The 26432-nt window shown below is 40.5% G+C and overlaps 1 long non-coding RNA gene across 1 annotated transcript in view; it reads left to right on the forward strand.

The window, feature by feature from the left end:
* LOC130543624 (uncharacterized) overlaps window positions 1-26432 on the forward strand; it is a 140460-nt gene continuing 114028 nt past the window's right edge. The window contains exon 1 of the long non-coding RNA XR_008959103.1: window positions 1-26432. This exon is cut by the window's right edge and continues 18259 nt beyond it. This is a non-coding gene — a long non-coding RNA (uncharacterized LOC130543624).

The following is a 26432-nucleotide window of genomic DNA, read 5'->3' on the forward strand; positions in this document are numbered from 1 at the left end:
GGGGGGGCGGGGGCGGGGGGGGGCGCGGGTCCTCCCCGCTCAAATACCCCGGGTGCCCGCCTCTAGCAGGAGAGGGGAGGAGAAAGCGAAGCGAGTGGGGACCGCCTCCTTTCAGACGGAGTCCCCTCCTCGGCTGCCCGTGCGAGTCTCACAGCCTGCCGCGGGCTGCAAGAGGCGGAGGCCAGAGGCGCCCGGAGCTCTAGCCGGCCACTCGCGCTCCCCGCCTCCTCGTGGAGATCGGCTTTTCTGAGACTCCCTGCCCTGTGGAGGGAGAGCAGAGAAAGTTCTCTCCCTTTCCCGGAGCTCTCAGTTTCTGCCCCTCCACCCCTCTCCTCTCCTTCTCTCCTCTCTCTGCTTTCTCCCTTCAGATCTTTTCCTTTCCTCGCCTTTGCCTCTCCGTGCCGCTCTGTCCCTGTGCCGGTTTTTCCACTGTGGTGTCGCCTCCTGTCCCACTGTGACCCTGTTTCTCCTACTTCTCCTTTTCCTTTTCTCTTTCCTCTCTTCTGTCTCCTTGTTTTTATAACAGCCCTCTCCGTTTTCTCTTTCCCCCTTTATGAATTGCTGTCCCTGTCTCTCCCCTTCGTTTGGTTTCTTACAAGTTAAAGTGGCCCGGGGCCGGAGCGCCTTCCTCCCTCCAACGGTTTCTTACTAGGGACGAGATGTGGCATCTGAGCTCCACTCGCGATCTGATCGCCCTAAGTCAAGAGTTTTAGAGATGGGGTTCTTAATCTGGAAGTTCGGGGTGCGTTTCATATCCACAGTCTTTTGAAAGTTTCGGAAAGCTGTCAAGCGGTTTTCTCCCCCCAACCTCTGTCCCCATCCGGAGAGGGTCAGCTTTTTGTAGGTCCCCGGCCCAAAAAAGGTTAAGATCAGCTCTTGGCCGAGAGAGGGGGCGGGGACTTTGGTGCCCAGACTGCGTTTAGAGATACGGGGTAGAGGGGAGTGAGAGCGAGTGCTAGGGGACAGTCGTGGACCCGGCTGGGGTGGGGGCTGGGGGGGCCTGGGAAGCACTAGTCTGGGGAGGGATTTCTCAATCACTTCTTCCTTTTCGCCAGAGAGATGCTTGGAGTAGTTCAAAGCTGACACTTCAGGCTGTACACCTACCTCCGCCCTGGGATGCAAATTTGGAAGTTAGACAAGCCGGAGCAGGGAGGCTGTGTGTGAGCTGTTGTGTGAGTGAGAGGAGAGGGGGGTGGGGGGGCGAGGAAGGAAGGGGGAGGGAGAAAGAGAGGGAGAATTGTTTAATCCTGGGTGATTCAAAAGTACCTTTTCCTTTACCAACCCTCAAGAAGAAACTAGGGTGTGCTCATTTCACTAATTTCAAGAGGAAGGAAATGGGAATTTCAGTAAAAGATATGACAAATGGATATTTGCCCAATTGTCCCAGAACTGGAGTTTTCTGTTATGTAGTAGGCTGGCACTCTGGATTGGAAATACCAAATACTACCAACACCAGGGACCATATAGCAATATGCTAGAAGTGTCCTCTATTCTTGAAATATTTATGCATATGTTTCTCTCGGTAGAGGGGAAAATGACTTGGTAATTCCTAAAAAATTTGTTGACCCAAATGGACCAATGGTGCCATTGTCTCACTGTATTACTGGAATTTATAATGAGTATAAACAGTATAAAGATGGTAAAACAGAAGCACCTGGAAAGTGCAAAGATTTTTAAAGGATGACATTTAGATCTTTTTCTTAAACCCTCAAAATAATTTTACTAAAACATGTGTCTTCTAAAACACAATCTTTCTTTTCATTATATAATAAAATTCCTCACAATCACAGTATCTGGGAGTTGCAGATTTAGCAAGGAATGGAAAAAAATCACAAAATCAAACTATTAGTTGATTCCAATGGAAAATATCCTAGAACTTTCACTGTAAAATTACTCAAAAATATAGTACTTTTACAGATACATAACTGAAAAGAACAGAGTAGAGGCCAGGAATAAACCCACATATATAGTCAATTGACTTATGGCAAAGAGCCAAGAATATACAGTGGAGAAAGGACACTCTGTTCAATAAATGATATTGGGAAAACTGGACAGCCACATGCAAAAGAATAAAAATGGATCCTTATCTTACACCATCCGCAAAAATCAGCTCAAAAGGGATTAAAGACTTGAGTGTTAAGATCTGCATCATAAAACTCCTAGAAGAAACAGGGGTAAGCTTCTTGATGTTGGTCTTGGTGGTGACTTTTTGGATTTGATACCAAAAGCAAAGGCAACAAAAGCAAAAATAAACAAGACTACATTAAACTAAAAAGCTTCTGTAAGCAAAGGACACATCAACAATGTGAAGAGGCAACCTATGTAATGGGAGAAAATATTTGCAAATCATATATACTGGATAAGGGATTAATATCCAAAATCTATAAAGAGCTCATACAACTTAATAGTAAAAAAAAAAAAAATCTATTAAAAAATGGTCAGAGGATCTGAAAAGACATTTTTCCAAAGAAGACTTACGGATGGCCAGCAGGTACATGAAAAAATGCTCAATATCACTAAGCATCAGGGAAATGCAAATCAAAACCACAATGAGATATCACCTCACAACTGCTAAAATGGCCATTACTAAAAAGACAAGAAATAACAAGTTTGGTGAGGATATGGAAAAAATGGAACCTCTGTGCACTGTTGGTGAGAATGTAAATTGGTGCAGCCAGAAACAGAGTAGGAAGGTTCCTGTGAAAATTAAAAATAGAATTACCATGGGATCGAGCAATTGTACTTCTGCGTATTTATCTGAAGGACACAAAAACACTAACCTGAAAAGTTATCTGCATCCCCATGCTCACTGCAGTATTACTTACCAATAGCCAAGACGTGGAAGCAACCTAAGGGTCCATCAATGGATGAATGGATGAAGTAATAGTGGTACCTATATAATGGAATATTATTCAGCCATAAAAAAGAGAAGGAAAGCTTGCAGCAATGTGAATGGACCTTGAGGGCATTTTGTGAAGTGAAATAAGTCAGACAGAGAAAGACAAACGCCATATATTGCAACTTACATGTGGAATCTAAAAAAACCTCCAAAAAACTAAACTCATAGAAACAGAGAATGGATTGGTAGTTGCCAGAAGTGTGGGTAAGGGGTGGGCAAAATGGGCGAAGGTGGTCAAAAGGTCAAAAGGTCAAAAGTTCCAGTTATAAGATAAATAAGTCTTGGGATGTAATGTAGCACAGTAACTATAATTAACAGTATTGTTTTGCACATTTGAAAGTTGCTGAAAGTAGATCTTCAAAGCCATCACAAGAAAAAGAATTGTAACTGTGGGTAGGTATGGATATTATCTAGACTTACTGCGGTGATCATTTTACAATATCTACATATATCAAAGCTTTATGTTGTATACCTGACACTAATATATTACTATATGTGAATTTTATGTCAATAAGAAAAATAAAGTTTATAAAGAATAAAAAAATAGCACTTTTCAATATTTTCTATTAAACAAATTTTCTCTCAATTTAAACCCTCCTGATGAAGGTAAGCTGACAGTATAAAAATTATTCTAAGTAGCAACAGAATTCTCTGTGTATTCCCTCTGCTTAGCTTCCTTTTTAGACTTGATTTTAAAAGACGACCTCTGTTTACTCTTCTTTAAAATTGCTCCCGATACAAACAGCCCAGTCATCCCTACAAGAGCTGACAAGAAAGGAGAATACAAAGTATCTCTTGGTGACCTCGAGACATGACCAAGAGCCTGGGCTTCTGCATTTCTCACCCTCAGTGAGAGTCGGTTCATCCTTTCTCAAGTGTATTATCTTGCCTCTGAATTTACATCGATAAAGAAGGCTTAAAAGTCTTAGGAAGATGTTTGAAATGATAGCGTAGAACAATGGAGTGAACTATCTAAATAATTCAGGTCCACATCTTTTGTCTGAATCATCATCATCATCAAGATGTTTTGAGTATTTACCATGTGCCAGACACATATACAAATTGACAGCATTCAATTCTTATAACAGCTCTATGAGGCAGGCAGTATTAATAATTTCATTTTACACATAAGGATAGCAAGGTCAATAAATAAATAAATAAATAAATAAATAAATAAATAAAGCGGTGAAATGATTTGACAAAGTTCCCTTAATAAGTGAAAGATAGGATTCAAATTCTGTTTCAGCAGTTTAGTCCAAGTTGATAATCGCTATCATATATGATGAATAAAGGAGTCATCAAAAGCATGTCGGGGTTTTAGGGGTTTGGTTTTTCTTCTATATACAATTTTTCTTTGAGTCTCTAACTTTCTTTTCTCATGATGAGTATTTCATGATAATGATCTTAGTAATTTCACTGATATTTCACAACTTTTTCTGTGGCATGTGGAACAAATCTGGTACATAGTAGGTGCTCAAATAGTTACTGAATGAATGAGTAAATATATACTTTTTTTTTTATACAAACACACATGTGTACTTTAGAGAATAGTTTTATAAATGACAGTATAGAATAACCTGAATGCAGGGAGAAAAGTGGATTCTTTAGTAACCTGGCCCATCACAAGAGTTTGCTCGAAAAGAAGCAGAGCTTTTGGAGGTCACCTAGAGTTAACAGAGATACAATTCTTAGCACATTTTCTTCTCCCAGGCTTTACTGGAACTGAACGTTATTGTAGGTTAAGTGGAAGACCTCTTTGGCTGATTTTTCATGAAAACTATATCCCAGAGGAGTGATGATTGACATTAGTCACTAGGGAGAGATAATCTGGCCAATGGAAATGCACAACATGACATCACAAGTGACTTTGTTTGCAGAACATCGCTGGAAACAGCAGGAAGGAGAATTGAAGTGAAGCCATCTATTTCCACAGAAAGGGAAAACCCACACCCGAATGATAGGGAGAGACCAGGAGCCAGAATTAAAGTGAATAGTTTCCTGAGTGGTCAGCAGTGGGTGGTTTCTGGAATAGATAAGCCAAGGTACTGAGTTGGACAGGTTTCCGGTGGATGAAGAACTAAGGGGAGGGGTGCTGGCCCCACTCTGACCTCAAGCAGTAAGTACGCCCTCTGATCCAGTCCCATGTCTGTTTAGTGGAGGGAGGGAAAAACTGTCATTTTTTCTTGCCACATGGGCGAAGGACCCTATTGTACTTTTTTAAAGTCATCCAAATAGTTACTTCAAGTAAAAAAGAAATGTAGAGAAAGTTATAATTGTATATTAGTATACCAAAAGTTATATGCGTTTTACTGTTAGTAATGATAGCACAAGATTCTCTTGAGTTGGTACTTTGTGTTAATTAATCCTCGTTGGCACTCCTGCCATCTGGGTTTTACTGTCTCCATTTAACATATGATGAAAATAAGACTCAGGAAGTGAAATGACTTGCCCAGCATTTAAGAGCTAGAATGTGCTAAGTTGGGATTTGAACTGTGGTCATTTTACCTCCAAAGCTCATGATATCCATTAATCAGAGCAGCCTAGTAATATGAAAATGTTCACCTAATTATTTTTGATCATTCAGCCTTTACACTTGGCCTGACGAATACCACCTTTAAGAATTTGTTCTGGGGTGCCTGGGTGGTTCAGTCTGTTAAGCATCGGACTCGATTTTGTTTTAGGTGATGATCTCAGGGTCATGAGATCAAGCCCCATGTCAGGCTCTGTGCTAGGCATGGAGGCTGCTTAAGAGTCTCTCCCTCTCCCTCTCCTTCTGCTTCTTCCCCATGTGCGCACACACACACTCTCTCTCAAAAAAAAAAAAAACCTAACAAAAAAAGAACTTTTTTTCTTTTAATGCTAAATCTAAAGTTCTAAATAATTTCTTTTAAGCCTACTTTGAAAGTCCTAGTTCCAGTTTGTAAGGTGGCTCTAGATACTCAGGACTAGCTCGTGGCAGTTCTACAAAGTTGCTAACTCACCAGGTGTTCCTTGCTTACTTGTCATCCCAGAAGACCATACTTTTGCTATTGTCCAGGCTGTGGAGCCCGAGATGATTCCCACTAATATTTGCTTGAGACTTTTTGGGCTTCGAATCCTTGTTCCATTCCCTCTGATACCTCGTGGAATGAGACATTCAGACCCTGGGGCTCAACTCATAACTACAAATGATTTATAAGTACTGGACTTCTAGCTTATATCCAAACCACTTTGAAACTGAAACCAAATCAGAAAGGAATACAACGTGTGTAAACACAATGTCTCCATTTTGTGGAAGAGCACACTCAACATAGACATGTGTTACATATATATGCTAACATGGAATCTGATAATTTTTAGAGTATTTTGAGATGTACTGGATTGTTATATGCCCCCTGAGCCTTGAAATTCTCCTGTCATACTTTGTTTCACACTTTCTGTTGTTGTGAGGGCAAGGAGCAAATCGATCTCCCACTGTATCCCCTTGGTGGTATGTAACAGGTACTTAATAAATGTTTCTTAAATGAATGAGTTAACAATTGCCCCCAAATTATTTCTAGCTTTCAGAGCTGGTGTTTCTTTTAATTAATGAAAGTCATTCTTTCATACACAACACATACACACACACACATACACACACAGAGGAAACCCCTGGAATAATTGACATAATCTCTGTATTTCATGGTATCATTATTCTTGAGAGGCAAGACTTGCTTTAATTAGAATCTTATCATGATTCCTTTTTTTCAGGAGTAGAAATTTTCAGAGCTAGGCTTTCCCTGATGGCTACTTCAGGATCGTGAGCGTGACAAGAAGAGACCAATGCTATGGCAGTTTCCATATCCTTTTTATATCCTGAAAACAGGGTAATCATAATTACCTGCCTCAAAGGGATGGTGTGACAATGAATTGACCAATGAAAGTCTTGGCTTAGTGGCTGGCATAGTAAGCGATCTCTGTTCAAATCAGTGACCTCACTCTAACCCACGTGCTAGTTAGGAAGAGTGATTTCTGATTCAATTTGACAGAGAAGGGTACTGTCAACCTAGCACCCTTTTCCCTCCTAACCTCCTTCACCAAGTTATGAGCCTTTGTCCTACTGGGAAAGGAAAGAAATCATGTGCATGCTAATATTTCCTTGACTATTTCTTCTATGTTTATACTTACTGTGAGTCCCCATGTCCTTTTAAAATTATTTTCATTTTTAAAAACAGCTTTACTATCCCTCATACTCTGCTTAAATTAGCAATTCTAGCATATAAATCTAATCTAGCATTTTTCCCCCCACCCCTGGGCCCTTTGTTTTCCTGGCAGAACTTTTAAATAATCAAATCACAATTTTCCCTCTAAACATTAAAAAAACCTGTTTTTATATGGCAAGCAATTTTTACACATGCAAAAAAGTAATTTCCTCAGCTGATGATGCTTAATGGCTTGTCGGTCCTAATGGTATTTATTATAAGAATGGCAAAACTTAACAATGGCTTTCTATTTCTAAGCACAATGAAGAATACTGTATTCAATCTTCCTGACAACCCAATGAAACAGGAGTGCCTTTAGCCCCACTTTTCAGGAGGAAATGAAGGCACAGAGAGGATACATAACTTACCCAAGGTTGCACAGCTAGTGAGTGGGGAGTCAAAGCCAGATCTTTTTTCCTTTAAAAAATATATAAATTAATATATACATTTTTATTTTAAGTAGGCTCCACACCCAATGTGGGGCTTGAACGCACGACCCTGAGATCAGGAGTCACATGCTCCACTGACTGAGCCCACCAGGTGCCCCTCAAAGCCAGGCTTTCTGATTTCAAGGTCAATACTCTTAAACCATGACATTATACCGACTGTCATATGTATTTAAACTCTATTAAGCTTAATACAGGATACATTTTTATGCTCAGGAATATATTCTTAAAGAGTGAAAATCCTGGGGCACCTGGGTGGCACAGTCGTTACGCGTCTGCCTTCGGCTCAGGGCGTGATCCCAGGGTCCTGGGATCAAGCCCCACATCAGGCTCCTCTGCTGGGAGCCTGCTTCTTCCTCTCCCACTCCCCCTGCTTGTGTTCCCTCTCTCGCTGGCTGTCTCTGTCAAATAAATAAATAAAATCTTTTAAAAAAAAAAAAGAGTGAAAATCCTGACATTAGTAGAAATTCAGATATCAGGCCAGCTGGGGAAGGAGGCCAATAGGAGGTTTGGTTTGGGGAATCAGAAATGATGGAATTCTGACCAGCAAGCCAAGTGGATACTGAGGAGGAAAATATCTTTCCAGGACCCTAAACCATTCACTCACCTAAATGTAAGACTGGCCCTTGACAACACTAGTGTTCTTCAGTGGTCTCATGGCCACGACCATTTTTATAAACTCCCGTGGCCCTCAGTTCAGCCCAGCATCTTCATGTGGTTCAGGCTGCTCTGTGGTCCTTGCTATAAAAACAGCAGATGGCCAAGAGGCTTGCCTTGAAGTTATACAAGTAGTTCAGGATTTGAATTGCCCATGAGGAGCTCATGTGGGGGCCCAGTACAAAGAAGGTTCCCAAGAGCTTTTCAAAATATCTCAGCTACTGTGACCACCAATGACAAGGGAGAGAGGCTGGAGGCAGGGAAGAATACCTTCATATTCCAAATCAGTATGGAAAAATGTAAAAGTGTCGCATGTCCCAGCTTGACCTGGCAAGGAGATTATGTGACAGCAAATGAGTGCCAGTTCTAAGTGGAATATTCACCATGCACTATCTTTGTGTTAACTGGCACCAGTAACACAAAATCAGTTGCTTCCTGAAATGTAAGCCTAACAATTAGTGCCTTGTCGAGTCCCTATCAGATGTTGGCAAAATAATTGGCTTTGCACTCCGCCCCAACTCAAAAACAGGTGTGACAGTACATATCGGTGGCACTCATGGCAGGCAGACCTGGGATACACTTCAGCTCCTGCTGGGCTCTGTGCAAGAGGTACAGTTACAAGAAGCGAGGGTTTGGAAGTAGAATTTTCTTTTGGGTAATCATGCCATCCATGGTGGTGGTGGTGTCCGAATTCTACTTCCAGTAGGCCACACAAATGCACCCTTGTACATTTTTTAAATCACACTTCTTACAGCGGATCACTCAGTTCATTAATTCTGAATGCAAATCTGTACCTCACAGAAGTTGTATTTGCTGTAAGGTACCTTGTCTGACAAAACAGATCATGGCAGAGAAATGACTCCATGAGCAGTGATTTTGGTCCTTGGATGAAGGAGTGACAGAGGTCCTAAAAATTAAAAAAATATATATACAATTCAAGGCCGTCTCCTCCCCACTTTCCTGGTCAGGTGAAAAGGGAAGGCAGCCATCCAGAGATGGTAAATGAAATAGGGGACAATTATTGAAGAGTAAAAAGAGCTGTGTGTGGCAGCACACACAGACATGTCCAAGATGCATTATTAAGCAAATAAGTTACAGAGTTGTTCATCTAATTGAGTCCTAGGGTAATAAAAACAAAATAAAATAGCAGCAATAAGATCGCAGCTTGTGCTAAGACAGGATATGCATAGGGAAAAATCTAGAAAGATGGATACACATCAAACCGTGACCATAGGACTGTGATCTCTGGGGCTGGGGATTATGGAAATCTTTTATTCTCTCTACATTTCTATGATACCCATTTCCATATTTTCAATAATTTTCACAAGAAAATATAACTTTCTTTAATGAGAAAAAAATTTTAAAGTAAAAAGACAATATATAAAGAAAATATTAGGGTATCACCATCCTTAGGGAAATTTTTCTCATAAATTATGCATAACTTCAGCTGTTTCATTATTTGAAAATAACTTTATATGTATTGTGCCTCTGTGAAAAACACCAGGAAGAGATTTATGATAGGCAAGTCAGGCCTTTGAGAAGAGTTCAAGGGGAGCCTGTGACTTAGAAATATAAGCATTTGATATACAGTAACTGTGGGATTAAAATGTGAGTGCAGAGTAACAGCCAAGTAGCAGGAAAAAAAGTAAGAGCATCTTCAAGCCCTGACTATATAAACTGAGAGGACACTTGCTCATTCATTCAGCACATATTTATCGAACATCTTCTATATACCATGCAATTTGCAGACAGCACTAGAGATCACAGTCTAGGGGAGGAAGACAAACACAGAATAAGTAAATAGGTGATCAGATATATAATCAAACATTTTTCTACGTTTTGCAGAGGAGATTAAAAGGGTGACCGTGTAGGTGAATAGAACAGAGAAGACCTCTTTGAGAAGTGATAGGTAAACTGAAACCTAGGGAATAAGAAAGAGCCAGCCCCCTAAAGAATGGGAAGAAAAATATTCCAGGCAGAGAGAGCAGCAGGGCAAGGTCTGGGATAGGAAAGATGTAGGAGTGTTTCAGAGCCTAAAGAAGCCCTTGTGGCTAGAGATCTGTGAACAGAGAGATGGTTTCAAGGACGCCAGAAGCCCGGTGATAGAGGGCCTTCAGGTGAGGGGTCTGCATTTCATTTTGGACACAAAGGAAGCCAGGGAAATGGTTTGGGTAGGGAGATTACTAGATAACTCTTGTTGTTTTGAAAAGACCCCTCTAGCTGCTGAGTGGAGGATGGAGCCGAGGAGGGGTATTGTGTTGTTCCCATGGCTTGAATTAGGGCGGTGTAGTGGAGTTGGCAGGACATACAAGCCGAGTATACTTTGAAGGTAGATTCGAAAGGACATGGTGAAGGCTGTTATAGCGGGGATGAGAGAGAGGGGGCATCAAGAATGAGCCACACAGGGGCGCCTGGGTGGCTCAGTTGGTTACGTGTCTGTCTCCGGCTCAGGTCATGATCCTGGAATTCCGGGACTGAGCCCCGCATGGCATCAGGCTCCCTGCTCAGGGGTGAGTCAGCTTCTTCCCCTGCTTCTCACCTTGCCTGTGCACTCTCTCAAATAAATAAATAAATAATCTTAAAAAAAAAGAACCCCCCAGTTCCTATGCAGAAATTGCTATCTTTTATATACACAAATAACAACCAGATAGAGAACATAAAAAAATAGAAGCCACACATACAATAGCAAAAAAAAAAAAAAAAAAAAAAAAAAAAATCACTGGGGAGAGAAATAGCAAGAAACCTGTGCTAAGTGAATAATATCTTTAGAAACACTAACAAAGTCTTCAGAGATGTGAGGAGATGGGAAGATACCCAATTCTCAGGATGCCTGATCACCACAGAGGTGCCCCTTTTCCCTGAGACAGTTTACAAAATGCTCAGAACCCCAATACAAATATGTACGATTTGTTTCTGTTATTTTTTGTTTGAGACAGATTAAGCCAAAGTATATTTGGGAAGAGCAGCTCAGAAAACTTTGAAAATGAAGAACAATGTATCTCCACATTGCTAGTATTAATACCAGATACTAAGATAGAATATAAAATCTCAATAAATAAATAGTGTGACACTGGATTGTGAATTAAGAGAAAATTCAGTGGAAGAGTCAATAAGTGAACTAGAAAAATGTAGAAACGAGATTTTAGAAAAATCCAGGAACAGCGTGAACAGTGAGAACTTAGTTTCCGAGAGAGATGACTTCTGAAACTTTCTGGGAAAACATGGACCGTTCACAATACAGTGCTAGAATGACATGGTAGCCATGGGGTTTTGAAACTAACTAAAAATAATCTGTATATCTGTACCTCACACTTTAAATACGTGCTTGATCCATATCAAATGAATCAAGAGTTGAATACAAAAATTAAATCAAGACCGATTTAGAAGAAAAGAGGAGGAAATACTTTACGTCTGTGGCATAAGGAAGGCTTCCTAGTTATGACTCAAAAATTCACAAGCCATATAAGAAAAAAATTTAAATGTTTAAGTTTGTTACAAAACAAGCAAAGACAAAGTCTGCATGAGAAGAAGCATCCTAATCAAAACCCAAAAGTCAAAGAAATGACAAACTGAGAAATTAGATTTTCAGCTCATCACACAAAGAGAGAGCTTTCCTTCGATCCAGAAGAAAAATCTGCAAGGTATCAGTTGATAGCTCACGAGAAAGGAAATACAAATGATGTGGCCCTGTGAAAAGGTACTCTGTTTTACTCATAATAAGAAAAAATCAAATTAAAACTATGGCAATACTAGTTTTTTAGCTACTGGGCAAAATCCTCATAAATATAATCCATTACGGTACTTTTGTGTGTGTGCCTATATATGCATGTAAAAAAAAATGGGGAAAAATAACATATTTTTATTTGCTTATGTATTCTAAAGAAACTTGAATGGATACACAAGAAGCTAAGCACAGTGGTTACTGTGGGAGGAAGGCTGGGAATAGGACAGATGGGGGATGTATTAGTCTGCTAGGGTTCTCCAGAGAAGAATGTGTGTGTGTGTGTGTGTGTGTGTGTGTGTGTGTGTGTGTGTGTGTTTGTATATTATATACATATATATTAATATTATATATACTACATATTAATATTTATATATCTATAAAGAGATTATAAGGAATTTATTATAAGGATTTGGCTATGATTATGGAGGTTGCCAAGTCCCAATACCCACAGGGTGAGTCGGCAAGATGGAGACCCAGGAGAGCTGATGGGTTAGTTCTAGTCTAAGTCTAAAGGCCTGAGAACCAAGAGAGCCAATGGTTTAGTTCCACCAGAAGGCCAGCAGCCTCAAGACCCAGCAACAGCCTATGTTTCAGCTCGAGTCTGAAGGCAGGAAGAAGCAGATGTCCCACTTTGAAGGCAGTCAGGCAGGAAGAATTCTCTCACTTGAGGAAGGGTCAGCCTTTTTGTTCTATTCAGGCCTTCAACTGATTATATGAGGCCCACTCACCTTATATAGGGCAAGCTGCTTTACTCAGTGTACCAAGTTAAGCAATAATCGCATCCTAAAACACCCAGAATAATAATGCCTGATCAGATATCTGGGCACTCCATGGCCCAGTCAAAGTGACACATAAAATTAACCATCATGGGCTACTAGAACAAAATACCACAGACTTGAGTGGCTTGAACCACAGAATTGTATTTCCGCACAGTTTGGGAGGCTGGAAGTACGAGATCAAGGTGCTGGCAGGGTTGTTTTCTGGTGAGACCTCACACCTTGCTTGCAGATGGCTACCTTCTGGCTGGGTCCTCACCTGGCCTTTGCTGTACATTCATGCACTCCTGGAGTCTCTTCCTCTTCCTAGAAGGACACCTCTCTTAGTTGGATTAGGGCCCCACGCTTATCTCATTTGACCTTAATTGCCTCCTTAAAGGTTCTATCTTTATAGTCACATTGTGGGCTAGGGCTTCATCATATGACTCGAGGGGCGGCACATTCAGTGTGTGGTGTGGAGTTGAGAGCATGGTGCATGCTGGAGGGGCACTCTAGTGGAATGTCACTTAGGCAGGTGGCATTCAGGAATTTAGATTGAAGACGAGAAATGGCAATGTTTCTTCTACCTGTTTATAAAGTCAGGGAAATGCATGGGATCACCCAGGACAGTGGTTTTCAAAATTTATTTAACACGCTTTAGAATCATCTGCAAGGATATTACAGGGCTCTATCCCCAGTTTCTGATTCAGTAGTTCAGAGTTTAGACCCAAGAACTTAACATTTCTAACAAATCCAAGGGGTTGCTGGTACTACTGGCTGGAGTCCCCACAGGGAGAACCACTAGCCTAGGGCAATGATTCTCCATTCTAACCTCATACTGGTATCAGATGGAAAATCATGAGAAAAAACACAATTACCTGAGACCAGCCCACTGCAAGTCAATTAAGTGATAACCTCTGGGAAATGGGCCTAAGCACCGGTAAATTTCATTTTATTTTATCTTGTTTTATTATTTTTTAAATTTTATTTATTTTTTGGGGGGCACTGGTAAATTTTAAAAACTCCCCAGTTGATTCTGATGTGCAGCCAGGGAAGAGAGCTTCTGACCAAGGAAAAGACCCTGGAGAAACAAGAGAAAGCCAAGAACAAAGACCTTAGGATGCTACCTCTTACTTTTTTCAAAGATTTTTATTTATTTATTTTAGAGAGAGAGTGCAAGCACAAATGGGGGGGGCAGAGGAAGAGAGACAAGCAGACCCCTCACTGAACAGGGAGCCCAATGCGGGCTTGATGCAAGGCTCCATTCAGGGCCTGATGCAGGGCTCAATCTGGGGCTCCATCCCAGTACCCTGAGATCATGACGGGAGCCGAAGGCTGATGCTTAAGCGCTTAACTGACTGAGCCACCCAGGCGCACCAGGACGCTACCTTTTAAATAATTCATAGGCAAGGAAGAACCAGCCTAGACATAGAGAGGTGAAGAGGTAAAAGGAAAACCTGGACCTCCCCTAGTGTTCTAGAAGGCAGTTACCAGCTGGCAGGCTCTGGGCTGGGTTCTGGCGATACAGACCCACACAGCCTTCGGGGCGCCTGGGGGGCTCAGCCGTTCATTAAGCATCTGCCTTCAGCTCAGGTCATGATCCCTGGGTCCTGGGATTGAGCCACATCGGGCTCCCTACTCTGCGGGAAGCCTGCTTCTCCCTCTCCCACTCCCCTTGTTTGTGTTCTCTCTCTCAATGTCTCTGTCAAATAATAAATAAAATCTTAAAAAAAAAAAAAAAAGACCTACACAGCCTTCAAGGAGCTGCTTTGCAGTTAAGGACCAAGGCACTCTTTAAAGAAGCAATGACATGATCTAGTCCCTTCCTGATGCGTTCCCTGGAGAAATACTTGCTGACTTACATAAGAATGCATGCCTGGGATGTTCACGACAGCGTTGGTTGTAATACTGAGAAACGAGACCACGTGTCCTCAGCAGGAGAAAACGGGTACATGATAGAGAATGATATGTTCATATGCAGGCACATCGCAGCATGGTTCAAAGGAGTGAACCAGGTAGACATCAACTGACAAGATCTAAAAAATTGTTGTTGAAGGACAACAATCTGCAAGTTGCAGCATGACGTGTCTATCATTTATGTGAAGAACAGCTCACATATGTGTTTGTGCATAAGGACAGAAAAAGGTCTAGAAAGATGCACTCTAAATTCATACCTGTAGGAAAGGGAGAGGCCACACGTTTGAGAAAACATGTGAAGGGACTTGAGATTTATTTGTAATGCTCTTAATATTTTTAATGCATGTATTTAATTACCATAATATTGGACTAAATTAATTTTTAAAAGTCATTTATGAATGTCAATAATTACTATCAAGTCTGAAGTTAATATATGCATACACTAGAATATTTGCCTTTCTGTGAGGTCTTGAAATAATAGTCCCTGGATCCCCTCCTGATGTCAGGGTTAATTAAAAATCTCCCGACCACAAGAAGTATTTTTCCCAATCCATTTCTTAAACGAGAAAAAAGCAGACACTATCGCTTAAAAGAAAAGCAAATGAAACAAAACATCATATGGCCATTACTCTCTATGAATTTTTCTGCAAAACAAGCGTGTTTGAAATAGCATTTCAAAGAAACAGACAGCTTCCTTCCCCAGAGTCTTGCCTGGCAGACATGTTACAATTATTCAGTCAAGGAGCTATGTTGGAATGCAGCTCTGAAAAGGCAACTGAGATTTTTACTTGCAAGGCTCTGACTCCTATACAGCAAATAAATGATGCTAGGAGATCCCGCAGATGAACATGCAGAAATCTTTGGGTGCACACTTGAGCCTGACCATACCTGTGACCTTCTAGACAACTGGATACTTTGAGCTATTGTGTTGTCTCCTTGGAAAGCAATGACTTTCAGCTCCTCTGATGTTCGTTTTCAGAGCCAGGACTTATGTAAGGTCCAGGAGAGCAAACGCCTCATCTGTATCATCGTCACTGTTTCTTCCCCAGTACCTCGCATGGTGCTTAACTGCAGTGGATGCTCAGTAAATATTTGTGGAACGAATGAAGCCACACACACACACACACACACACACACACACACACCAATATTAAAAATAAAATCATCCATGAATTCTATACAATGTTAAGCAGAAGAAACCAGACACAGAAAAGTGAATCCTACATTTTCCATTTATATAATGTTAAAAAAAACAGGCAAAATTAATTGAGGGTGATAGAAAATGATGATGGGGGGACCGTGATTTTGAAGGGCACAATGGGGGGCTTCTGGGATGCTGGTCACGTTCTTTTACTTGATCGTAGTGGTGGTTACAGGGATCTGTTTCAAAGATTCATTAAGCTATATAATTATGACTTGCACACTTTGCTCTTTGCATGTTATTTTTAAAAGTTTGCTTAAAATAAATGAAAGCAACTTTTTCAAAAAAAAATTCACCGGTAAATAAAGGCATGTTAACTGAGGTTTTGAAGTTTTAATCCTTGATGCAGTAGATGATTTCATCTCTGGAAAATTATTTTCCAATACTAAACATATTTGCATTTGGGATTTCTGAAGAGAAAATGTGTAACATCACCTCCAGGGCTTAAAGGCTCAGCCCTCCCTGTTCTAAGGCATCCAGCTGGTGGCAAAACAGCTGTTGTGCGATTAGAAGCAGCTCTGCTATTGGGTTTTTAGCACCCATTCTTTTTCCTGCCCCTGCTCTTTTGAAATTTCTAACCCTTTTAACAGACGAGGGAGACTATTGAAAGAAAACCAGAAACTTCAGAGATGTGCAATCTGGGAAAAATATGTGACATTTCCCGCCATTTAATAACCACCAGACTCACTACATTTTATATTTTTTTCTTTTCTTTTTCTCCCATATTCCTTTTTCTTTTTTTTCCTTCTTGATAATAACAAAAACATTAAAAAAATCCTTGAACCCAGTAACCCGGAAATTGAACTTGCATACACACTTGTGCATGCACGAAGTGATAGATTTACAAGGTAATTCACAGATACATTGTGTGTAGTAGCAAAAGCCAAAAGGCAACCTAGATGTCCAGCAAAAGGGGACTTTTAAGTATGTGACATTCAACAACAGAAAAATAAGGGATCATAAGAAAGAATGAAAAGGCTGTCTGTGTTCAAGATATATAGATAAGCGCAAAGTACAGACTGTCTATTTATTTAAAGATTTTATTTATTTATTTGACAGACAGCGAGAAGGGGAACACAAGCAGAGGGAGTGGGAGAGGGAGAAGCAGGCTTCCTACTGAGCGGGGAGCCCAATGAGGGGCTCGATCCCAGGACCCTGGGATCATGACCTGAGCCGAAGGCAGACGCTTAACGACTGAGCCACCCAGGCACCCCACAGACCGTCTGTTTAAAAGACTACCATTATGAACATATAAGTTATTTCTGGAAGGATACACAAGAAACTTAATATGGGCTGCCCCCAGAGGGAGATGGTATACATAGGCGGGACAGAGACTTTCCCTGTACACCTTTTGGCTCCAGTGATATTTAGACTGTATTGTATGTTGTCTAATCAAAAGTAAATTTCTAAAAACATATAAAATAATACATTTGGCTGTAGTTATTAGAGAGAACCCTGATATCGCTAAGAATGTAGAACTGTGGCACAATCTTGTACCCTGGAGTTGGAAGCGGAAATTGGGTCACCTAAGAGGCAATTTGTCAACACATATCAAAAACTTCTGAATTTTTCTTTTGCCTCGCTATTTCTAGTTGTAGGGATTTATTTTTAAGAATACAACTGTAGGGCGCCTGGGTAGCGCAGTCGTTAAGCGTCTGCCTTCAGCTCAGGGCGTGATCCCGGCGTTATGGGATCGAGCCCCACATCAGGCTCCTCCGCTATGAGCCTGCTTCTTCCTCTCCCACTCCCCCTGCTGTGTTCCCTCTCTCACTGGCTGTCTCTCTGTCAAATAAATAAATAAAATCTTTAAAAAAAAAAAGAATACAACTGTAACTATAAGACACCGATGAACGAAATTGAAGAAGACATAAATAAATGGAAAGATATTCCATGCTTGTGGATCAGGAGAATTAACATTGTTAAAATGTCCATACTAACCACAACGGTCTATAGATTCAGCACAATCTCTATCAAAATTCCAATGGCGTTTTCACAGAAATAAAGCAAACAATCCTAAAATTTGTGTGGAATCACAAACAACCCCGAACAGCCAAAGCAATTGGGGCAAAAGAAGTGGAAGAACAAAGCTGGGGGCATCACACGTCCTGATTTCAAACTGTACTACAAAGCTATAGTATTCCAAACACGATGGTACTAGCATAAAAACAGACACACAGATCAATGGAACAGAATGGAAAGCCCTGAAATAAACCCATCAATATATTGTCAATTAATTTATGATAAAGCCATAAGACTATACCATGGGGAAAGGATAGTCTCTTGAATAAATGGTGCTGGGAAAACTGAACAGCCATATGCAAAATCATGAAACTGGACCCCTATTATGCACCATACACACACACATACACACACACAAACTCAGAATGGAATGTAAGACTTGAAAGCATAAAACTCCTAGAAGAAAACACAGGCAGTAAGCTCCTTGACGTAGGTCTTGATGATGATTTTGGATTTGACAACAAAAGCAAAGGCAATAAAAGCAAACATAAACAAGTAGACTACAACAAACAAAATCTTCTGTACAGGACAGGACACCATCAACATGAAAAGACAATCCATGAAATGGGAGAAAATATTTGCCAGTCATATAGCTGAGAAGAAGGGGTTAATATCCAAAATGTATAAAGAGGGGCGCCTGGGTGGCACAGCGGTTAAGCGTCTGCCTCCGGCTCAGGGCGTGATCCCGGCGTTACGGGATCGAGCCCCACGTCAGGCTCCTCCGCTATGAGCCTGCTTCTTCCTCTCCCACTCCCCCTGCTTGTGTTCCCTCTCTCGCTGGCTGTCTCTATCTCTGTCAAATAAATAAATAAAATCTTTAAAAAAAAATGTATAAAGAATTTATGCAACTCAATAGCAAAAGATAATCTAATTAAGATGGTCAGAGGGGGGCGCCTGGGTGGCACAGCAGTTAAGCCTCTGCCTTCGGCTCAGGGCGTGATCCCGGCTCTGCCTTCGGCTCAGGGCGTGATCCCGGCGTTATGGGATCGAGCCCCACATCAGGCTCTTCCACTATAAGCCTGCTTCTTCCTCTCCCACTCCCCCTGCTTGTGTTCCCTCTCTCGCTGGCTGTCTCTATCTCTGTCAAATAAAATAAAAATCTTAAAAAAAAAAAAAAGATGGTCAGAGGACCTAAACACATATTTATTTTCCAAAGAAGACATACAGCTGGTCATCAGGCACTTGAAAAGGTGCTCAACGTCACTCATCATCAGGGACATGCAAATCAAAACCACAGTGAGATATCATCTCATACCTGTTTGAATGGCTATTCTTTGTTATCAAAAAGACAACAAATAGGAAGTATTGGACAGGATGTGGAGAAAAGACAACTGTTGTGCACCGTTGGTGGGAGTACAAACTGGTGCAACTACTATGGAAAACACTGTGGAGGTTCCTCAGAAAATTGAAAAATATCAGCCAGCAATTCCACTTCTGGGTATTTATCCAAAGGAAATGAAAACACTACCTCAGAAAGATACATGCACCCCAGGCTCATTGTAGCATTTCGTACAATAGCTAAGACATGGGAGCAACTTAAGTGTCCACTGATGGATGAATCAATGAATAAAGAATTTGAGATATATTAATATATAGTGCAGGTGTGTGTGTGTATACACACACACAACGGAATATTACTCAGCTGTTAAAAATAAGAAAATCTTGCCCTTTGTGACAACATGGTTGGAACTTGAGGGCATTAGGCTAAGTGAAATAAGACAGAAAAAGAAAGATAAATACCATCTGATCTCACTTATATGCGGAATCTAACAACAACAAACAAGCAAATGAACAAAAATACTGAAGTCAGATACAGAGACTAGACTGGTGGTTGCCAGAAGATGGGGGAGGGAGTTGGGTAAAATGGGTAAATGTACAAACTTCCAGCTATAAAAGAAAGAAGTCCAGGGTATGTAAAGTACAGCACAGTGACTACAGTTCATAACACTGTATTGTCTATTTGAAAGTTGCTAAGAAAATAGAAAACTTGCTTACTGGGTGTAGGGTTTTCTTTTGGGGTAATGGAAATGTTTGGCAATGAGACAGAATTGGTGGTTGCATGACATTGTAAGTGCACCGAAGGGTCATCCCAGCTCCTGGGCTCCTGTTTGGCTAAATCCTTGTTAAGACTCCATCACAGTTTCTTTTCCCTCTGCCCAGTGTTACTGACCTCACTTCCCCACAGGTACTGATCACAGGTATCGTTCCTGCACACCAATATCTGACTAAGACCTGTTTCCCAGGAATGCAGCCTGTTAAAAATCATTAATCCAGGGAGCACTGGCCCAGGCATTGGAATAACATCATGGTATCTAGGGTCACTACCTGAGGATTTCAAAGCTGGTCTCAGAATTGGAAGGGGTGGCTATGGTCTATTACCATGGAATACTAAATTAATTTCCCGTTGTGTTCTTCTACTAACACTGGAACGAACAGCTTCTACTCTTGTATTATTTCATTTGAATAAATCCGCAAGAGCTGGATGATCATGACTGATGCATTTTTATGCTGCTTTCCAGGATTCTGTTTATTTAACAAAGCTACCAACAGTGAGCAAAAACTACTCAGAACTTTTAATACACCTGTAACCAAAAAGGGGATTGAAAAAGATAATATCAAATGTGCCAGAAAATCTGCCAGGTGGTTTAAGTGAAACCTATGCTGTTCCTTAATATTTTCCCGTTCATCTCTAATAATAATTTGTTTTTAAAAGCCATTTGCTCAATGTAGAGAACTGGAGAAATATAGAGTACTAGGAGATTTTAAACTAAAAAAGGCTCACCCTCTTTTGAAGCTAAGAAAGCTTTAGGAATTTGGTGACCTTTGAAAGAACCCATCATTATGAGTAGGGTTTTGTGTAATGGAGATGTTTGGGATTTTGGTTTTTTTAGTGACAGCGGCCCAACTTAAACTAGTTTAAACAAAAATAGAAACATGCATTGTCTTTGCTAACTTAAAAAAATCTGGGGGTCTCCCGCTTCCGGGGCATTTGGCTCCAGGATATCTAAATGATGCCATAAGAGAGCAGTCTTTCCATCTTGACTGTTTACTTCGTACTGGCTGTGTTTTCAGACAGGCTTCTTCCTTATGGAGTTATGGATGGACACCAGCTCTCTCAAGCTCCCTTTGTTAGCAGTTCTGTCACTCCAGCAAAATGGGAATGCTTTTCTCCTGATAAATCCAACAAAATATACCAACAGCTCTGTTTGACCAGGTTTAGATCACATGGCCACTTCTAGAGGCAAAAATAGGTTTAGCCCCAGGAACCCATGGACTGACCCTGGCAGGAGAGGGTCTCCAAAAAAAAAAAAAATGCTTTAAACTGAGAAAGAGATGTCCATTACAAGTTTCACAGGTGGAGATGAAGAATGGGGAGGGAGTTCAAGGTGGAAGCATCAGCCTGAATAACGGAAGCAAGATGGGAAGGTCCAATTTGAGAACATTAGAGAACAGAGAAAAAAGAGAATGGAAATGTGTTGTAGAAAGCCTTGATTGTCAAGATAAGGTTTTGTGCCCAATTTTAAAGGCCGTGGGGGGGCCAAAGAGGTGTCCAAAAAAACCCCATCACATATTACAAATATAATATACCATCAGGTGTAATTGAAAACAAGTGAATGTTCTGTGTTTTCTTCAAGATTCTGGTATGTTGTTGAATGCTTCATTTCCAAGGAATTTGTTTTCAGTTAAACTGTGTAAGCTCGATTGATCTACCCCTGGAAAAAAGTTTTAGTATGTTTGCTGAATGCATCTGTCTCCCCCCGCTTATTACATTTCTTCTTGCCTATCACTTTGAGATTTGGCTAAACTGAAAAATACATATTAGTATGAACAATCCCAGGTGAAAGACCAGGAACTCTTGGAGATAAATAAAAAGAAGGCAACCAACCATGAATCCTCAGACCTGATGGGCAATTTACAACCTCACTACTTTAAGGCACTCATTTATTCTTCAGTTCAAGTTGTGCTCTCAACCTTAGCACAGACTTTGGAAAAAGAAATATTTCGTTACAATAATGATTAGAAAGTCCCTTTGGAGGAAATAACTTGCTGATGAAGATTAATTTCTCTCTCCCTTCCTCTCCTATTTTCTGTGTGTCTTCTCTATAAACAGAAGTTGAAAATGGTTCACTGGAGCCCAGAGTAATGGACCACAAAGTTCCCAATAGATGGTCAGCCTGGGTTGACTATAACTTAGTTTAATGGTATCCCTTCACTGTAGAGTGAAACCAGAAAGGGCTTTGCAGAGAGCAACGTGATACACATGAATTCATTACCATCATTTATAACCAGGTAAGATCCAGGACCTGGGTTACTAAATGTCTTCCTTTTCTGATGTGAGGCTAGCTAGACCTCAGGCTCCTGAATAAGACAGTCCTGAGTTTCTGTTGCACAACATGCCCGAGCCTTCAGAGCCTCATCTGTAAAATGGAAAATAAAAGTATCTACTTATCTAATAGTGATTTGTTGAGGATTAAATGAGACCAAAATGAATAGTAAAACAAGTTCATAGTTGCAGCGTGACCCACTCATCTCAGTGTGCCCAGAATTTCCTGATTTTAGCACCAAAAGTTCCATATACTGGGGACTTCATCCATTGCAGGCAAACTGGGACAGTGCGTCATCCAAGAATCGGGAACTCAAAAAATTTTTAGAAAATATTAAGCTATTTTTATTTCAGGGGAGAAAAGCGAAGATTAAAATTCTCAGCACGGTATAAGGATCACTGGCATTTTATATTAAAAAATTAGGATTACAGAATTCAACCTCCTAGGGTTCACACATAAGGCTTCTAAATTCAAATCCTATACCTGGGGTGCTTTTATTCATCCTTTCATTCAATTCTTCATTCCTTCAATCAATCCCTGCCTTCCTAGAACTTAGAGTAGAAGACACAGGCATGTAATAAACAGAAGTCTTACAAACAATTCCCACTGCTGTTGTGCTAAGTGTATTGGCAGGTAATTGCGCATGAGTGATTTTTCTAGGTATTTTCCTGAATCAGTCTACTCTCCAGTGTTTCCTCTTGTGCCCATATTTTCCTGCAAAGGGGACATCATAGGATTGCAGTTTGGCCATGGAGGAGCAGAAGTTAATTAGTCCTAAACGACCACACGTGGTCTGGTCTGCGGTGTTCTTCTATTTATATTTTGATAGGATAGCAGACTTGGGAGTCCAGCCTCATCCTGTCTGTCCCATGGAATAATCCATAGTTGGTAGGTTCCTAACCCAAGGGGAGCCCCTCCCTTATCTGTGCAGGTGATCTGGGTCTACATTTGCCTGTTTAAGTTCACGAAACAGGAAAATACCCAAGAGTCTTACATTTCAACCCACACTCTCAGCATCCGTAAGAAAGGAAAAGTGGTCTCTCCAGATGTGTTCCCATTACAGTATTGTGTGGTCTTTTATTTTCATTTCAGTAGAGCCAGGAAATTCAGAATCAGTCACCTAGTCCAAAATATAATAATCTTTTGGTATTATATTTACAATAACATATCATAGGGAAAGTGGATATTTCATCTGGGAGCCAGGGTAGGCACTGGGGAACTGACTCGCCTCAGCAGTACCGTGTTAATAAACTTGAGAAAGCGCTATGCTGGGTTAAAATGCAACTTTTCACCCCCCTGGCATGGCAAACTGAATAGGGAAGGAAACCTCTAGCAATACAGGATTAGATTTCACGAAAAGATATGGAAGGGGATACAAAATCCCTCACCGTGTCTCCTGCAAAAATAAAAGAACAAAAGAGCCAGTGGCCATTTCTTCAAAGAAGAGCCTTCCCTGGACTGTTTCCACTTAAAATCTACTTCTATATTACATTTCAGTTTAGGTGGTTGGTATTTAACAAAATCTTTACAAAGTTAAGTGTTTTATTTATTTTTTTAGTTTAGGATCATTTCAAGGGGGGATGGTTTTTAGGGGTTTGGATTTGGTAGGAAATTCTATGATCGGGTTCCAAGAAGAAGATAGGGTTTATTTTTGGTTTGGGTCCCAGTTGGGCCAAGCAGTTAGGGGACCATGGAAGAACAGTGTTTCTGTGGCATCAAGTACCAGAAAGCTAGTCTCAAGGGTATGTCAACAGCAGCAAAAGCATTAACATTTTTTTTTCTTTTTCTTTTTACTTTTTCTTCTTCTTCTTCCTCATCTTTTTCTTCTTCTTTTTTTTCTTTTTCTTTTCTTTTTCTTTCTTTCTTTTTTTTTTTTTTGAAATTGCAGCAAGCCTGTGGCTATTTCTTAAAAGAATTTAGTGCAAAAGTTGTGCCCCTTGCTATTCTGAGTTCTTGCCCAAGATTTGAAAACATGCCCAGTGCAAATGTGATACGAGACTTTGAATAAAGAAAATAACTCAAAAAATGTTTTTCTTGGTGGTGGTGTAGAGTGGGGGGTGTTAGAGAGGAGTTACATCTGTTTTTCTTTTCTTCTTTCTATCTTTCTTTTCTTTTACTTAAGAAGGAAGATTCTTTGTTGATCAGATATCCTCATAGACACAAAAAAAGGAGAGTTCTTGCTGCTACTTTTGCTCAGTGTTATAGGCTGAGTTGTGTTACCCCCCCCCTCCTGCCCCCCAAATTCACATGTTGAAGTCCACACACCCAGGAACTCAGAATGTGACTGTATTTGGAGGCAGGGCTTTTAAAGAGGTAATTAAGGTAAAATGAAGTCATATGGGTGCACCCTCAACCAATATGACTGATGTCCTTATAAGAAGAGGGAATTTGGACTCAGACATGTGCCTTCGGAGGAAAGACCATGTGAGGACACAGTGAGAAGGGAGCCATCAGCAGGACAAGGGGAGAAGCCTTCAGGGGAAATGAGCCCCACCAACACCTTGATCTTAGACATCTAGCTTCCAGAACTGCAAGAAAATAAAGTTCTGTTGTTTAAGCCCCTAGTCTGCGGTATTTCGTTATGGCAGCCCTAGGAAACTAACACATTAAGTCAAATGACTGTTTCCACCAAAGGATGTTGCCAGTGGGACAGGATAATTCCTTGTTAGAAATAGTAGCTTGCTCTCCTTAGAGCTCTCTGCCATACATTTTTAATGATCTTTTAAAAGTACATTCAGAACTCAGGAAATTTTGGTTTCATCAGAGTTATTTTGGTGCGGGGAAGGGAGGACAGAAGAATATATTTCAGTCATACTTATTAATTTGAATGCCTTTTAATATGTTTAGTGAAATTCTGAATCATGCATGCCCTCTGAAATTATTTTAAAATGAAAGAATATTAATATATTTTTATTTTTATTTATTTATTTTTTTAAAGATTTTATTTATTTATTCGACAGAGATAGAGACAGCCAGCGAGAGAGGGAACACAAGCAGGGGGAGTGGGAGAGGAAGAAGCAGGCTCATAGTGGAGGAGCCTGATGTGGGGCTCGATCCCATAACGCCGGGATCACGCCCTGAGCCGAAGGCAGACGCTTCACCGCTGTGCCACCCAGGTGCCCCAGAATATTAATATATTTTTAAAGGTTTTGATTTCTTTGCATAGCTTAACTTGGATTTCTTCAAGTTAAAATGACAGTGTGAGGGTATTTTTTTCACCTGACCTTTGTAAGTTCCTTCAAATGCCCATGCTCAACCTCACAGTTACTAAGACAGATATGACAGAGCTGCAGATGGAGTAAAATGCAGCTGTTTAAAAAGAATGTGACGACAGCAGGTCAAAAAGAAGTTCTAGTGCTAACTGAAAAAACAATTTTAAATCATTGTATGTATTTTATTATTGCAATTATGCATAATTACATGCAGAGTATGTATGTTGTAATTATGCATATTATAGCATTACACCTAGTTTTTCTTAAGCAAAACCTTATAAAAATTATTATGGGGAAATATACTGAACAGTGATCACTTTTGGGGACTAGGATTAGGACTGCTCCCCTCCCCCCCAGCTTATTTTCACTTTTGCCTACATTTCTTAAATAAGTGTGTATTACTTTAATGATTAAAGATAATTATCTACCACCAGTGTAAAAATGCTTAAGAGTGCATTATGCATTTATAATTAAATGAGCTAACCACCAGGTGTAAACAGCTGGCATGGTGCCTACTTCAGACTAGGAGCTCAGTCAAGGTTAGCTTTCATTCTCCACACGATTCAAACTAGTTTCCCACCATACAGTGGGATACAGGTGTCCTGGAAGCACCTAATGATGTCTCATTGTAATACCATAGACACAAAAACAAGAGTTGACAACATTTAAAAATTTGGATAGGAGGTAAAAGGAGAGGGAATGTAGGTCTTAAACTTAGGAGAATTTCATCTGTTTAGTGAATTAGTGTTTTATAATCCTCAATGGTAGACTTGCATATTGTTTATTAAGAATTCGATCAATTATGTATTCTGGGGGAATTGCAAATACCATTGGATGTCTCCCCTTCTCCCCCTGACCCCCACCAAAAAAGGGATAGTCTCTTCCAGAAAGATGGGTGGAAAAGTAAAGAACATGTTGCAAGTGAGTAAAGCACCCTACCTTGAAGTTTTGATGGAAAAATATTCTATTGGTTGTACAGTCTTCATGTAAAATACTGTTTGGGGGATTACTGGGATAAGGAAGAGTCGCTTCTCTGATCAGGCTGCTCGTGTGTGTT

Source organism: Ursus arctos, unplaced genomic scaffold, assembly GCF_023065955.2.
Source record: "Ursus arctos isolate Adak ecotype North America unplaced genomic scaffold, UrsArc2.0 scaffold_14, whole genome shotgun sequence".
Lineage (NCBI taxonomy): Eukaryota > Metazoa > Chordata > Mammalia > Carnivora > Ursidae > Ursus > Ursus arctos.